A 14,600-nucleotide genomic window follows, 5' to 3' on the forward strand; every position below is an offset into this window, starting at 1 on the left:
TGATGGAAGGTTTGTTTATTATAAATGGAGTTTTGTTTACTACTCAAAATAAAGTGGTTCTCCTTAAAAAAAACAAACTCCCCTATGATTCTGAATACATAAACCTTTCAAAATAGATAAAATAGTAAAACTATTTTAAATATTTATTACATATTTTATATTTATCTATTTTAAATATTTATTACATTTTTTTCTTTTCCATTATAGTTTATTACAAGATATTGAATATAGTACCCTGTGCTATACAGTGGGACCTTGTTGTTTATCTAATTTATCCCCCTCTCCTTTCCCCTTTGGTAACCATGGGTTTGTTTTCTATGTTTGTGAGTCTGTTTCTGGTTTGTAAATAAGTTCATTAATATTTATTACATTTTAAGTCACACATTTAATATCATATTATCTAAAAACATATTAACTAGAAATATTGCTTTTATCCATTTTCCTGAAACAGTATTCAAACTCTACATAAATGTCTCTGGTATTTACTAGTAGAGCCACTTTGGAATAAAATTCGTCATAAAATTCAAAAAACAAGCAAACAAAAAAGAAGCCTAGCTGACCTTCACAGCGAGGCACCTGGCTTCCAAGAGGACAAGCCCCACTGTACAAGTGCTTATTGACTCTTTGCTTGCTTCACGCTTCTTGGCATCCCATTGGCCAAAGCAAGTCATATAGCCAAGCCCAGAGTCAGCATGGGAGGGGACACACAAGGGCATGGATATCTGGAGGCCTGCTTCATTGGAGGCCACCAAAGTAACAGTTTAGCACAACCCCCTGGGTTTGTGGTCTAAGGAAATGGGTGAAATTCAAGGGTAGAGGGGAAAGAACAGGGTTTGTCGGAAGTGGTAGGGTGATGGTGCAGTGTCCCGCCCCCAGATCTCCCAAGTGAGCCACTGAGGAGGACAGTAGGCTTGGGAGAGCCAGCAGCAGTGGACAGTCAAAGTCCCTGGCAAGCATGGTGAGGCAGGGGAGGGGGTGGTAATCAAGGTAGAGAACCTGAAAAGCCTCTAGGCCATTCCCTCACTCAACAGGCATCACTGAGCCCATACTCTGCGCCTTGCCCTGGTCTGACTGCTGCAGACACAGGAGTAAAACTTGGCATGTGACCTTGGAAGACAGATCATACCCACAGGTGCCAACACAGTGTGAGAGGTGGCAGCTTAGTGCTGCAGTGGAAGGTTGTCCAGGGCATTTTGGGGTCCCAGGGGAGGGACTCCAGGAGTGGTTCCCAATGAAGGAGTACTAGAAAAATAAATAGACAAGACAGTGGAGCTGGAGTAGATAGAGGCCAGACTGGGCCCCAACCTGGGCCCTATAGCTGCTTTCTAGCCGTGGCAGTGAAGAGGTGAAAGCAGGCCCACAAGTAGGCTCTGGGAAGACCAGCTGCAGATATTATTCTTCCCATTTTATGGATGAGCAAACTGAAACTCAGAGCGGGTAAGTCATTCAACCGAGATCCAGCTCCTCACATCCTGGGCTTCTTTCCACACTGTTCAATTCTTGCTGAAATCATAGGGATGGTTGGGGAGGGGAGGATTCTCTCTTGAGCTTGCAGGGATGTGCCCAGAGGCTGGCGTGGGAGCTGCTGTGGAGTGCCCCTCCCTGGGTCCTGGCTTTGTGCCACCTCCCCTAAGTAAGGTAGAGCCCTGTGAGGAGACATTAAGGGAGGTGGTGACACAGACTGGGGATGGGCAGACCCAGACTCGGAGCCCCCAGTCTGAGCAGGCTTGCCCTCAGGCCCCTCCTGTGGAGTCCCACCCTCAGGGGCCCCCCTGTCTGAGGGATGAAAGATGGAGGGGAGCTGTGTGGAGGTCAGAGGCCAGGGCCAGGGGAGAGCATGGGGTACCTCTGACTAGGGCTGGGATGGGTTCCCTATAAAGTGAGGAAAGGTGGGGATTTGCCAGGTTTAGCCCTGGGGGCTCAGGTGAGGGGATAGGAGGGAGGCTGGGAGCTTAGAGTTTCGTTTCAACCTGAATGACCTTGAGTTTGTCCCACTCTTCTAGGCTGGTGCTGCGGGTCCCAGCGCTCTGCCAAGTAGAGCCACTAGCTCAATAATTCACGAGCCAGCTAGGCTCTGGCCTCCCCGCAGGAGGGAAAGGCAGCCCTGCATCCAAGCCGACCCCCATCCAAGCCCCACATCCAAGCTGTTCCTTCCTCCCAGCTTGTCTGGGGGTGACAGTGGGGGGAGTGGCTGCTGAGGCCAGGCCTCAGATACAGGAGGAGGGGGTGCATGGAGGAGATGGAGGGAGTGGGAGGGGAGGTCCTGGCATCTGATGCACTCACAGCAAAAGCTTCTTTTCCTTGGAACCAGAGTGCTCTGCAGCAGGTGGGACCAGGGAGGGAGGCTGGGGGGAGGGGAAGGCAGAATCAGAGAAAGACTTGGAAAGGAAGATAGAGACACACCTAGAGAGAGTCAGAAAGAGACAGAAGCGAGAAAAAAGACTGAAGCAGGTGTAGTGGGTATGAATATGGGTACACAAAATCAGGTAGGGAAGATACAGGCTATTTTTAAAAACCCACTCAGAGCCCTCATTCCATCTGGCTGGCGGGAAATCCAGTTTCCATTATTGTTGGACTCTCTCAACCCATGACCGCCCGTAGGGTTGGGCCAAGGCCCAGAGGTGTTACAGAACCAGACATGAACAAGGTCCTTCAGTCTGGTCACCAGGCCTCCCTGGTCACCTGACCAGCATGACCCTATCAGGTCAGGGACTGTGCCATTCAGTGCCAGCCATGCCTGGCACGTGGAATCTTTGGTGATCTAAGGGACATTCAATGTGGGGTCCAGTCTTCTGAATGCCACTTGTCCCCTTGAATCCAGGGCCTAGATCCATCCATTTCCTGGGATCGGGAAGCCTGAACTGCCACTCCCACCCCTTATCTAAGAGGTTGAGAAAGAGCCTCCCACTGTGGTCCCTGGAAGCTCTGGGCAGTTTTCTGTCCCAGAGCCATACCCTTGCATCCCCCTGGACCCTGGGTCTGGGAATCTGTCCCTTAGCAGAGTCCTTGTTCCTTAGCATCCTACAGCTGAGCAGCTGAGTCCAAGGCAGTGGTCCTTCTGGAGCCTGGAGGATGATCCCCAGAACCTCCACCAGCCACCCCTGTGGTGGTGGGGATGGCAGACAGGCAGAGCAGGACCCTCGTTGTGAGTGAGCAGGAGGGACTTGATTCAGAGCCAGATGGTCATTAAAGTATTCAGAGCAAATTTACGTGTGCCTGTGGTCGGCCAGGTCCTACCCTGGTCTTTAAGACCCACACCCCCACCCCATGACCTGGTCCTTACATATTTTATTGTAAAAATTTTACTGTGAAACATACATATAAAAGAATATATGTGTGTATATCCATGTATATATACATACATATAAAAATATAAAATATATGTATTGTTTAACCAGTAAAAATGAAGACACCCACCACTAGTTTAATGGGACATTTCAGTACTTTTGAAGCTCTCTGTATGATCCTCCTCTGTGGCCTCCCCTTTCCTCATCCTTCCAGAGAAAAACATCCTGAAAATAGTGTTAATCATTCCCTTAATGGTGTTAATCATTTGGGCTGATTTATCCACTGGACACAATAAGCATCATACCTAGGAGTCTCAATACTTTTAGGGGTCCACAAAAACGTTTTAATTTCTTTTATAATGAGAGCTGATTTATGCTGTACACTTTAAACTTGTACATAACTGTATGTTAATTATATCTCAATAAAACTAAAAAAAAAATCAGAGATGACTGAATAAATGGGGAGAAGAGACATTTTCCTTATGGAATTCCAAATATATGTAGATACCCTCCCCTCCAGGAGGGGGCACTTTATCAGGTTAATGGTGCTTTATACCTAGTTTGCTGAGAATTATTTTTTTCTTTCTTTTTTTTAGTTTGCTAAGAATTTTTAACATAAAAAATTGTTGAATTATCAGGTGCATTTTCTGTATAGATTGAAATATTCACTTGGTTTTCCTCCTCTAACATTAGTATGATTAATTACACTAGTAGATTTTCTAATGTTGAATCAAACTTCCTAGAATAAACTAATCTTGGTCATGATGTGTTTATTATCTTTTTTTTTGTTGTTATTATTTTTTTTGGTTGCACCGTGTGGCTTGCAGGATATTAGTTCCCCAACCAGGGATTGAACCCGGACCTCAGCAGTGAAAGTGCTGAGTCCTAACCACTGGACTGCCAGGGAATTCTCGTGTTTATTATATTGTAAATACATTGCTAGATTTTGCTTGTTAATCTTCTGTTTAGGGCATTGACATCTATGTTCTTAAGTAATATTCTGTAATTTTTCTTTCTCATACTCTACTTGATCGTTTTTGATATAAATTTTTATTTCTCCACGAATTTGTCTATTTTACCTTTGTTCTAAATTTGTTGTCATAAAATTGTTTCTAATATTCTCCAGTTATCTTTTAAATCTCTGCTATAGCTGTAGTTCTGTAGTCCTGCTCTTCAAATTTAACATTGTTTATTTGTGCCACCTTCCTTTTTTTTTTCCTTGGTCAATCTTGCCAGGAGTTTCTCAGTATTGTTCCTGTGTCAGTTAGGAATTAGATTCAGCTGGAAGTATCAGACCCCCCCACAGCACAGCAGCTCACTGTTCTACCATCCCTAGAGTGAGGCCCTGGTCTTAAGGTCCTTGATGGCATCCACCACATCTGTGTTTCTGACAGCAAGATGGAGAAAAGGAGAAAGAAAAAGGTAGAGGCTGTGGGTCACTTCTTCTCACTGGCTGCTTAACATCTGAGTGCCCCAGGCTCAGTCGTTTGTCCTCGCCTCTCCTCTGCCTTCTCTCCTCCCCTGGTCATCTCATCCAGTTAAATACTGCCTATCTGCTGATGACTCCGAATTCACACCTGCAACCCAGCCCTCTCTCCTGAGCCCCAGACATATAAAGTCAACTGCCCACTCGAAATTTCTGCTCAGATATCTAATTGACATTTCAAACTCAACATGGTCAAACTTTAGCTCCCTAGAAAAGAAAAATCCAACAAAATGCTGGAGCTGGGAACCCAAATGGTCCCTTTCTTCTGAATGCTTCCTGATTGCAACTTGCAGTTCGATTGCAACTTGGCTTCCCCTCCCCAAATAGAATAATCTTCAGCTCCTAGCACTCCATTGTTTAATGGAACTAAAGCAGCATTAAAAAAAAAAAAAAAGGCGATTGAATAGTATGGAATAGATTAGACCAAGGAATATCAGCATGCCTCACATGTAATTAGGGTGAATATTGCTTTGTGAAATTTTTGTCTGCGTCCTGGGTTCTGTTGTAAAAATGTCTTTTTTTCTTCCAGTTCAATGGAGATATAATTGACATACAGTGTATAAGTTTAAGGTGAACAGCAGAATGGTGTTTTTTTTTGGCTGTGTTGGGTCTTCGTTGCTGCGCGTGGGCTTTCTGTAGATGCGTTGAGCGGGGGATACTCTTCGTTGCGGTGCATGGGCTTCTCATTGCGGTGGCTTCTCTTTTTGCAGAGCACGGGCTCTAGGAGCGCAGGCTTCAGTAGTTGTGGCACGCGGGCTCAGTAGTTGTGGCTTGCGGGCTCTAGAGCGCAGGCTCAGTAGTTGTGGCGCACGGGCTTAGCTGCTCAGCAGCATGTGGGATCCTCCCGGACCAGGGCTTGAACCCGTGTTCCCTGCATTGGCAGGCAGATTCTTAACCACTGCGCAACCAGGGAAGCCTGGCAGGCGGATTCTTAACCACTGTGCCACCAGGGAAGTCCTGATTTGTCTTATATACGTCATGAAATGATTATGTTGTGAAATGTCTTATTGTGGGTTAAATTTAAAAATTTTGACTGGTCTAGGTCTCAGGGTTCAACAGGTGCTTTCAGGGCAAACACCAGCTACAAGACTCATTTACTCTTGAGGAATTGCCCTTTCTTGTCATTTCTGACCTCTGTTAATTCCCTTACTTTGTAGTCAGCTCACTGATGCTTTACAAGAAAAATTTTAAAAATTTATCCATCATTTTTAAGTGCCATATATGAGGAAGCATTTCTCTGCTCCCCTCTTCTGCCATTTTGCTGGAAATGGAGCTCTCTTTCTGCGGGTCTATCCCATCTCATTCCATTACCACAGCTCATTATATTCCAGCTTCACTTGCCTCCTTTGTGTTCCCCAAATGCGCCAAACTATCCTGCAAAGAATCTTTGCACTTCCTGTTTGTTCCACCTGGATTGCTTTTCCCTAGCACTTCTAAAGCACTCCTTTGCTTTCTTCATCAATCAGGATTTGTTCAATTATAAGTTCAAATAGCTCAAAATAGCTTAAGAAAAACAGGAGAATCTATTGTCTCACTTAAGTGAAAAGTCCAAGGGTACCTTCATGTACAGCTGGAATCAGGTGCTCAAGTGATTTCCATGCTCATCAGGTCTCTGTTTCTGGGCTCTCCTGCCAGGCACCAGGCACACACTTCCTTTGTGGTGGCAAGATGACTGCCTGCAGCTCCAGGTTTATAGTCTACTTGGTCAACCGTTCCTGGGCAAAGAAAGTTTCTCTTTTTCAGTAGTTCTAGTAAACTTCCTAGTACTGAGTTTCACTGGCCAGGCCAGGATCATAACCCCATTCCTGGAGATAGGCTGGGGTCAGCCCCAAAAGAAACATGCACTGAGCATATAGGAGAAGTGGTTCCCCCCAAAATATAAAGGCATTGTTATCAAAAGTAGGACAAATAAATGGTGGGAAGGCAAAGCCCACAGCTGCCCACTCCAACATCCTAGACTTCTCTATCTAAAGTATATTGCTGGGGTTATGCCCTATCGTATCACCCTGTTTTCTTCCTTCAAAGTATACATGTAATGCAATCTGAAATGATCTTATTTGTTTTGATTCTTTATGGCCTTCTCTCTTTCTCTGGATTGAGAGTGCTCAGAGGGCAGGGACCTTACTTGTCTTGATCACTGCTACATTTCTAGCACTTAGAAGCGTCTGGTATACAGTAAGTGCTTAATGAAGGCTTGTGGTAGGAATGAGCTTGCTGGACAGCCCATCCTCTCTTGCTGTCTTAAGAATCTCCCATGCAGGGACCTCCCTGGCGGTCCAGTGGTTAAGACTCCGTGCTTCCACTGCAGGGGGCATGGGTTCGATCCCTGGTTGGGGATCTAAGATCCTGCAAGCCGGGCAGTGCAGCCAAAAAAAAAAAAGAATCTCCCACGTGAGGTTATTCGTGCAAGGCAGCCACATTTCCCCTTCTACTAGATCAATCCCATCGCATACAAAGGTGCTCCTAGCAGCTCCCATCTTACAGAACCCCTGTTCAACCCCCTTTCTTGCCAGCTACCACCCTATTTCTCTACTTTTCAAAACAAAGCTCACACAGAAGACTGGTCTGCATTTGCCATAATTGCTTCCTTAATCTCAATTTATTGCTCAGCCCACTTTTCTGTTTCCCCCCTTTGTTGACAACCATCCCTGCTCAGGCTCCTTTACTGGTTCGTTCCCACCATCCTGGCTTCTAAATGTGGTGCCTCAGACTTCTGTCCACTTCTCCATCAATACTTTCTCCCAAGGCCACTCATCTTATCCCACGGCTTCAAGTACCATCTATGGATGACTCCCCAAATTCAAGTCTCCAGCTCTGACTCTCCAGTGCTGGCTTCCAGAAGCTTCTATACACCTGCCTACTTATCATGGATATCCAACTTGGGTGTTGTGAAATAATAGAAAAAATATGTATATTGGTGTCTGCCCCCAGTTCCTGACACAGAGCTCCTAAGCCCCTTGGAATTTCCTGGGTCATGGGAGCATATTCTGTTCTAATGAGGTGACTGTTGGTGGGTGCCTGAATAGCTTCAGGAAGGGAGCTGGTCACCAGAGAGACAAAGCCATGATTAGAAGCTTGGAACTTTCAGCCCCACCCCCACCCCATCCTCTGGGAAGGGCAGAGGGGCTGGAGATTCAGTTAATGATCCATCATGCTCATGTGATGAAGCCTCCATAAAAATCCCCAAAGTACAGGGTGTGGAGAGCTTCTGGGTTTGTGAACATACCCACATGCTGGGACGGTGGTACATCCCAACTCCATGGGACAGAAGCTCCTGTGCTCAGAGATCCCTTCCAGATCTCACCCTACGTATCTCTTCATTTGACTGTTCATCTGTATCCTTTATAATAAGCTGGTAAATGTGTTTCCCTGAATTTTCCAGCTGTTCTGGCAAATTATTGAATCCAAGGAGGGGGTCGTGGGAACCTCTGATTTGTAGGTAAGTCAGACAGAAGTTGTGGATAACTTGGGGGGAATCTACTACTTGTGATTGGTGCCTGAAGTGAAGGGCAGTCTTGTGGGAATAGGTCCTTAACCTGTGGGGTCTGCGTTAACTCCGGTTAGTGTCAGAATCGAATGACATTGAATTGCAGGACACCCAGCTAGGGTTGAAGAATTGGTTGGTGCGGGAAAACACACACACACACACACACATTTAATGACCAGAAGTGTCAGAAGTGAAGGATTCTGTGAATAGAGGATTGAGAGTAGAGAAGAAAAACAGAAAAGATTTTCCAAAATAGGCATCCAAAACAAAATTCTTTCCAAAGGTTTACCTATCCTCTATGTGTGTAGACCTTTACTAACTAGTAAAATATATTTTTTTCCCCTTCTGTGTTACTTTTTTTTTTTAACTGAGTTTTGCTTTTCTGCATCAGTCTGATACAGAGAGCACGATTTTACAAGTCAGACTTTTATTTTCCAGTGCACAGTAACTCAAACCATAACATCTGAATGCTGCTGTGCTAATGTCAATTATTTTAAATAATCTTTCCATGTTTTTTTGGGGGGGCCGCGCTGTGCGTGTGGCATGCGGGATCTTAGTTCCCCGACTAGGGATCGAACTCGTGCCCTCTGCAATGGAAGTGTGGAGTCTTAACCACTGGATTGCCAGGGAAGTCCTCTTTCCACCTTCAAAACTGAATGTATACCCCTTGCAAGGTATACTCTTTCTTAGTTAGACTGAAAAATGGGAAGATACAATGGGCTATTGCTATAGACTTCTTTTGTTCTTTTTTTAAATTTAATTTTATTTGTTTATTACTTTTGGCTGCGTTGGGTCTTCGTTGCTGTACACGGGCTTTCTCCAGTTGCAGTGAGCCGGGGCTACTCTTCGTTGCAGTACATGGGCTTCTCATTGTGGTGGCTTCTCTTTTTTTTTTTTTTTTTTTTTTTTTAAATTTTATTTATTTATGGCTGTGTTGGATCTTCGTTTCTGTACGAGGGCTTTCTCCAGTTGTGGCAAGCGGGGGCCACTCTTCATCGCGGTGTGCGGGCCTCTCACTATCGCGGCCTCTCTTGTTGCGGAGCACAGGCTCCAGATGCGCAGGCTCAGTAATTGTGGCTCACGGGCCCATTTGCTCCGCGGCATGTGGGATCTTCCCGGACCAGGGCTCGAACCCGTGTCCCCTGCATTGGCAGGCAGATTCTCAACCACTGCGCCACCAGGGAAGCCCCCTGGTGGCTTCTCTTGTTGTGGAGCACGGGCTCTAGGCGCGCGGGCTTCAGTAGTTGTGGCACGTGGGCTTCAGTAGTTGTGGCTCGCGGGCTCTAGAGCGCAGGCTCAGTAGTTGTGGCATACGGGCTTAGCTGCTCCGTGGCATGTGGGATCTTCCCGGACCAGGGCTTGAACCTGTGTTCTCTGCATTGGCAGGTGGATTCTTAACCACTGCGCCACCAGGGAAGTCCCGACTTCTTTTGTTCTTATTTTTGTAATGAAGCAATTATCATGCAGGGGGAAAAGAAAAAAAAAACCTCTTGACCTTGATTTCTCTACGAAATCTGTTCCTCCCCTGGTCTTTCCCATCTCAGTCAAGAGTACCACACCTAATGGTACCTCACCCCCACACGAATCATCCACAAGTCCTCTCAGTTCATCTGAGATCCAAATCCAAATCCAAATCGTCTCTCCTCCCACCTCTTCCCATTACTCCTGGCCTGGCCTCCATCCTCTCTCAGCTGGATTACTGCAGTAATCTCCTAACTGGTCTCCCTCATCCTCCTCTTGTTGCCTTTCAGTTCATTCTCTACATGGCTAACAGCATGACCTTTTAGAAACAAATCAGATCATGTTGATCCCCGCTTAAACCTTTCAAAGGTTTCCCCTGCACTTAGAGTAAAACCCCAAATCCTCACCCTGGCCTCCAGACCCAGCTCCTCTGATCTCAGCTCTCCCCATTTTCTGGCTTACCAGGCACTGAACACACTGATCTTTCTGTCTCAGGACCTTTGCCCATACTATTTTTTCTGCTGGGAAATCTCTCTCCTCAATTCCATATAACTGACTCCTGCTCATCTTTCAGGTTTCAGCTTAAATGTCACCTCTTAAGGAGAAGCCCTCCTTGACTCCCCTTTCTATCATGTAGCCAGATTTTTAAAAAACATGTATTTATTTTACTGTGCCAGGTCTTAGTTGCGGCACGCGGGATCTTTGTTGTGGCACGCAGGATCTTTGTTTTGGCATGCAGGATCTTTAGTTGCGGCATGCAAACTCTTGGTTGCAGCATGTGAGATCTAGTTCCCTGACCAGGGATCGAACTCGGGCCCCCTGCATTGAGAGTGTGGAGTCTTAGCCAGTGGACCACCAGGGAAGTCCCTCATGTCACCAGATTAGATCTTGTTCATGATTTCTAGGGAAGCACTACGGCCTAGTGGTTGAAAACAGGCTCTGGAGGCAGACTGCCTGGGTGCTGAATCCTAGCTTGGCCACTCCTTGACCATGTGGCCTTGGCTGCATTTACTTAACCACTCTGTCCTTCAGATTCCTTATCTGTAAAATGCGGTGTGTTAATAATATGGCTCAAAGGATAGGTACTCTGTACATGGCACAGAGTAAGCGTTAGGTAAATATTGGCAGGTATTTTATTGTTCCTTCATGGCACATTTCTTGGGATTTACTTAGTTTGGTTTCTGAAATGTAAGCTTTGTGGGAACAGGGTTTGTGCTTTTCTTATTTACTGCTGTGCCCCTAGCACCTTGCACAGTGGCTGGTACATGGTATGTGCCTAATTGCATTGCTGAATGAACGCACAAAGGCAGACTCGAACTCACCCCTTTTGGAGCTTACAATCTAGAGAGCATGCAATCTAACCTTGTCCTTCTTACCCTTCAACACCTGGCCATTTTAGAGCTGTGAAAACTGAGACCCATAAAGGTGGGGTGATTTGAGTAAAGCTTCAAGGGGGAAGGGGTATTGCTCTTTCCAACTTTCCAGGGGGAAGTAAAACTCCTACTTGTCAGAAACATGATGAAGCACCAAAAGCACGTGGAACCAACGGAGCCCAACATCCGTTGTGAACACAAGTCACAGCCTTTTATTCTAGGAATAAGAACCAGGGCAAATTTTTCATCACAAGAGAAATTTTAAAAGAAAAGAAAGAAAAAGAAAACCTGTGAGCTGTCTGGTTGGAGTAGCAGGATGGGTTGCAGTGCTGTTGACTGAGATGGCTGGCACTGCAGTTGTGCCTTCCTGGGAAAGATATCCAGTGCTCTGTCTGAGTTGCTGTCCTCCCCCCACCCAAACATGTTGTTCATGCCACATTTAGGAATCCAGTGGCCTCATTTGACAAACGTGGGAACAGAGGCTTAGCAAGGAGAAGGGACTTGCTCTAGTCCACATGATGAATTAAACTCAAGTTTTCTGACTTCTAGCCCAAGATTCCTTTAAGCTCTAATTAATATAAAAGCTCTTCATATGAGAATGGAGAGAAAAGGGAGGTGAGGGGGAGGAGAAGTTGGGAAGAAGGAAGAGGTGTTGGATCAGGTGCCCACTGGCAGGCAGAGGCACTGACAGGTATGTGGGGCAACCAGAAACCTTGCGGGGAGGGCAGGGGAGTCTGCTGAGGGAAGAGGAGATGGAGGCTGGTGCCTAGCTGCGTTATTTTCAGAGCTGCTATCTTTGTCTGCATCTGCTAAATTATTAAACTGATATCACATCCTAGAGGGTGCCAGGCCAGGTTGCCAGGAAGAGACTGAAAGGGAGGGGTTGGATCTCTGAGCAGAGGCCTTGAATCTTCTAGGCTGGGATAGAAGTCGACTTTTCAAGCCTTGACCTCCTGCCCCACCCTACTCTCAGCTGATGGAGGGGATCCTGCTTTGGGCCACAGCTGCACTTGCCATTCCCTCCGTAAGGTTCTGTCTCCGCCAGCTGCTGTCCTGGAAGGAGAGTGTGTATAATGGACAGGACTCTGAAACCAGGTCCCCCCTGGGCTGCCTCTTCTCTTCCAAGGTCTCTGACTCAGACCACAGAGAGACATGACTAGCTGTGAGACCTTGGACAAATCCTTGATCTTTGTATGTCTTTGTGCCATAAGTATTAGTGGTTCCACTCCTCAGGCCCTGAAGTTCACAGAGAAAAAGTGCCTTTCTCAGGGTTGTGCAGCTACGAAAGAACTGAGCTTCAATTCAAGTTCAAGTCTCTCCGATTCCAGATGCCTTTCCTCTCTATTCTTTTTTTTTTATATTTTAGTATTTTCCCTATTTCCTATCTTTCCTACAAAAGGAATGCATAACTTTGACGAAGATCAGAAAAAAAGAATAATCATTATAGTTTAAAAGTGTATTTTCTAGGGCTTCCCTGGTGGCGCAGTGGTTAAGAATCTGCCTGCCAATGCAGGGGACACGGGTTCGAGCCCTGGTCTGGGAAGATTCCACGTGCCATGGAGCAACTAAGCCCGTGTGCCACAACTACTGAGCCTGCGCTCTAGAGTCTGCGAGCCACAGTTACTGAGCCCGCGTGCCCCAACTACTGAAGCCCGTGCACCTAGAGCCCGTGCTCTGCAACAAGAGAAGCCACTGCAATGAGAAGCCTGCGCACAGCAACGAAGAGTAGCCCCCGCTCGCCGCAACTAGAGAAAGCCCGCGTGCAGCAATGAAGACCCAATGCAACCAAAAATAAATAATAAATAAATTTAAAAAATAATAATAAATAAAAGTGTATTTTCTAATTCCTAATGTTGTGTTTGCCAGGCTGGTTGTGCCCTAAGAGGTGGTTAGCTGTGTCCCCTGCCCATTCTAGGGAGCATGGAGCTCAGGACAATTAAGGAAGCTGGGAAGGAAGCTGGCAGGTGCCAAAGCTCTCTCACCTCTGATCCTGTACACATGCTGTTCCTACCCTGAATCCTTCTCCCTTCCTGTCCCTCTGCCATCTGTGCACCCATCTCACACTTTGATTCATCCTTCAGGTCTCAGTTTAAATATCATCTTCTGCAGGGAACTCTCTCTGATCCCCTCCCCACCCAGCTCAGTGTCTGCTCTGCATTCACACAGCCACTGTGTTTCTCCTATCCCTGGAGATACCTCACTGAACTGCAGTCACCTGTGTCCTCCCCAGGCTGTGTGCTCTCTGAGGGCAGGGCCCCATCTGATCACTGCTGTACCTTCAGCAGCCAGCTCAACAGAGAAGGTAATGATCAAATTTGTTGAGTGAGTGAAATAAAGAATGAATGGATAAATGAATGAATGAAGAAGGGGACTTCTCTATTCTCAACTAGCTCTGTCTACCCTTGTATTATTTTTCAATTCAAACAAATATCGTTTGAGTGGCCTTACGGGGCCAGGCACTCTACCTAACTTCAGGGAATCTCATGCTAAGCAAAACCAGTCTAAGGAGAGACTGTTAAGTAACTAAACTATAAACAAATACATATTTATATATGACTAGTGGGAAATGCCATAGAGGATAGGAACAGGGGACATATCAGAGAACAGCAGGGAGGTGAGCTATGACTTTGGGGTGGGTCACATCTGTGTTTGAATCTTTGTTTGGTCACTTATCTGCTGTGTGACCTTGAGCGAGTCTCTTCACTTCTCTGGGCTTTGGTTTCTCACCAGGAACAAAGGCTGCTGATGCCCCTCCTTTAGGGGTGCTGTGGAGAGAGAATGTTCATCTATTCAACAAATATAGGTTGAGTATCTCCTTCTATTCAGAGAAACAACTTGCCCAAGGTAACGCAGATGGGCAGCGTGTGTGGGATTTGAACTCAGATCTGACTGGTTCTCTGGATCTGGCTGATGGTGGGAGGTGGGGGTAAGTCCTAGTCTTGTTCCCCTTGGTTCATCCCCAGAAGCTGGGAGCAGTGATCTGCCTGATGCAGGCAAAACACCTGTAGATCTCCCCACGGTGATGGGGGAGGAATCTTCTGCACAGAGAAAGACACAAAGTTTGATGACACAAAGGAGACCATTCAAAGGGATGAACCATTCAGCAGGGCATTCCGTCATCCCCATTGAGCCCCTCTGACTCCCTGAACCCCATCCTCCTCACTGAATTTCCCTTCTCCTTCTCCCTCTGTGAGCCTCTAGCACCAATGCACCCACTAAACCCCTCTCCCCCTCACTGAGCCCATCACATTCGCTGAGCCCCTCCCTCACTGAGCCCCTCCCCTCCGCTACTCCCGTCACCGAACACTCTTCCCCTCACTCCCTCCTTCAAAGTCCTCCTCCCTTACCCTTCACTGAGCTTGACGCCCGCTCATGGACCTCACCGTCCTCTCGGAGCCCCTTCTGAGCTGCCTCTCAGGAGCCGAGCTGTCTCGCCCACGAGTCCCAATCACTCAATCTAAGGCACTTAAAAGCACTTAGAGAACATGATGCGGGGGTGGGGTGGG

Source organism: Balaenoptera ricei, chromosome 1, assembly GCF_028023285.1.
Source record: "Balaenoptera ricei isolate mBalRic1 chromosome 1, mBalRic1.hap2, whole genome shotgun sequence".
Taxonomy (NCBI): domain Eukaryota; kingdom Metazoa; phylum Chordata; class Mammalia; order Artiodactyla; family Balaenopteridae; genus Balaenoptera; species Balaenoptera ricei.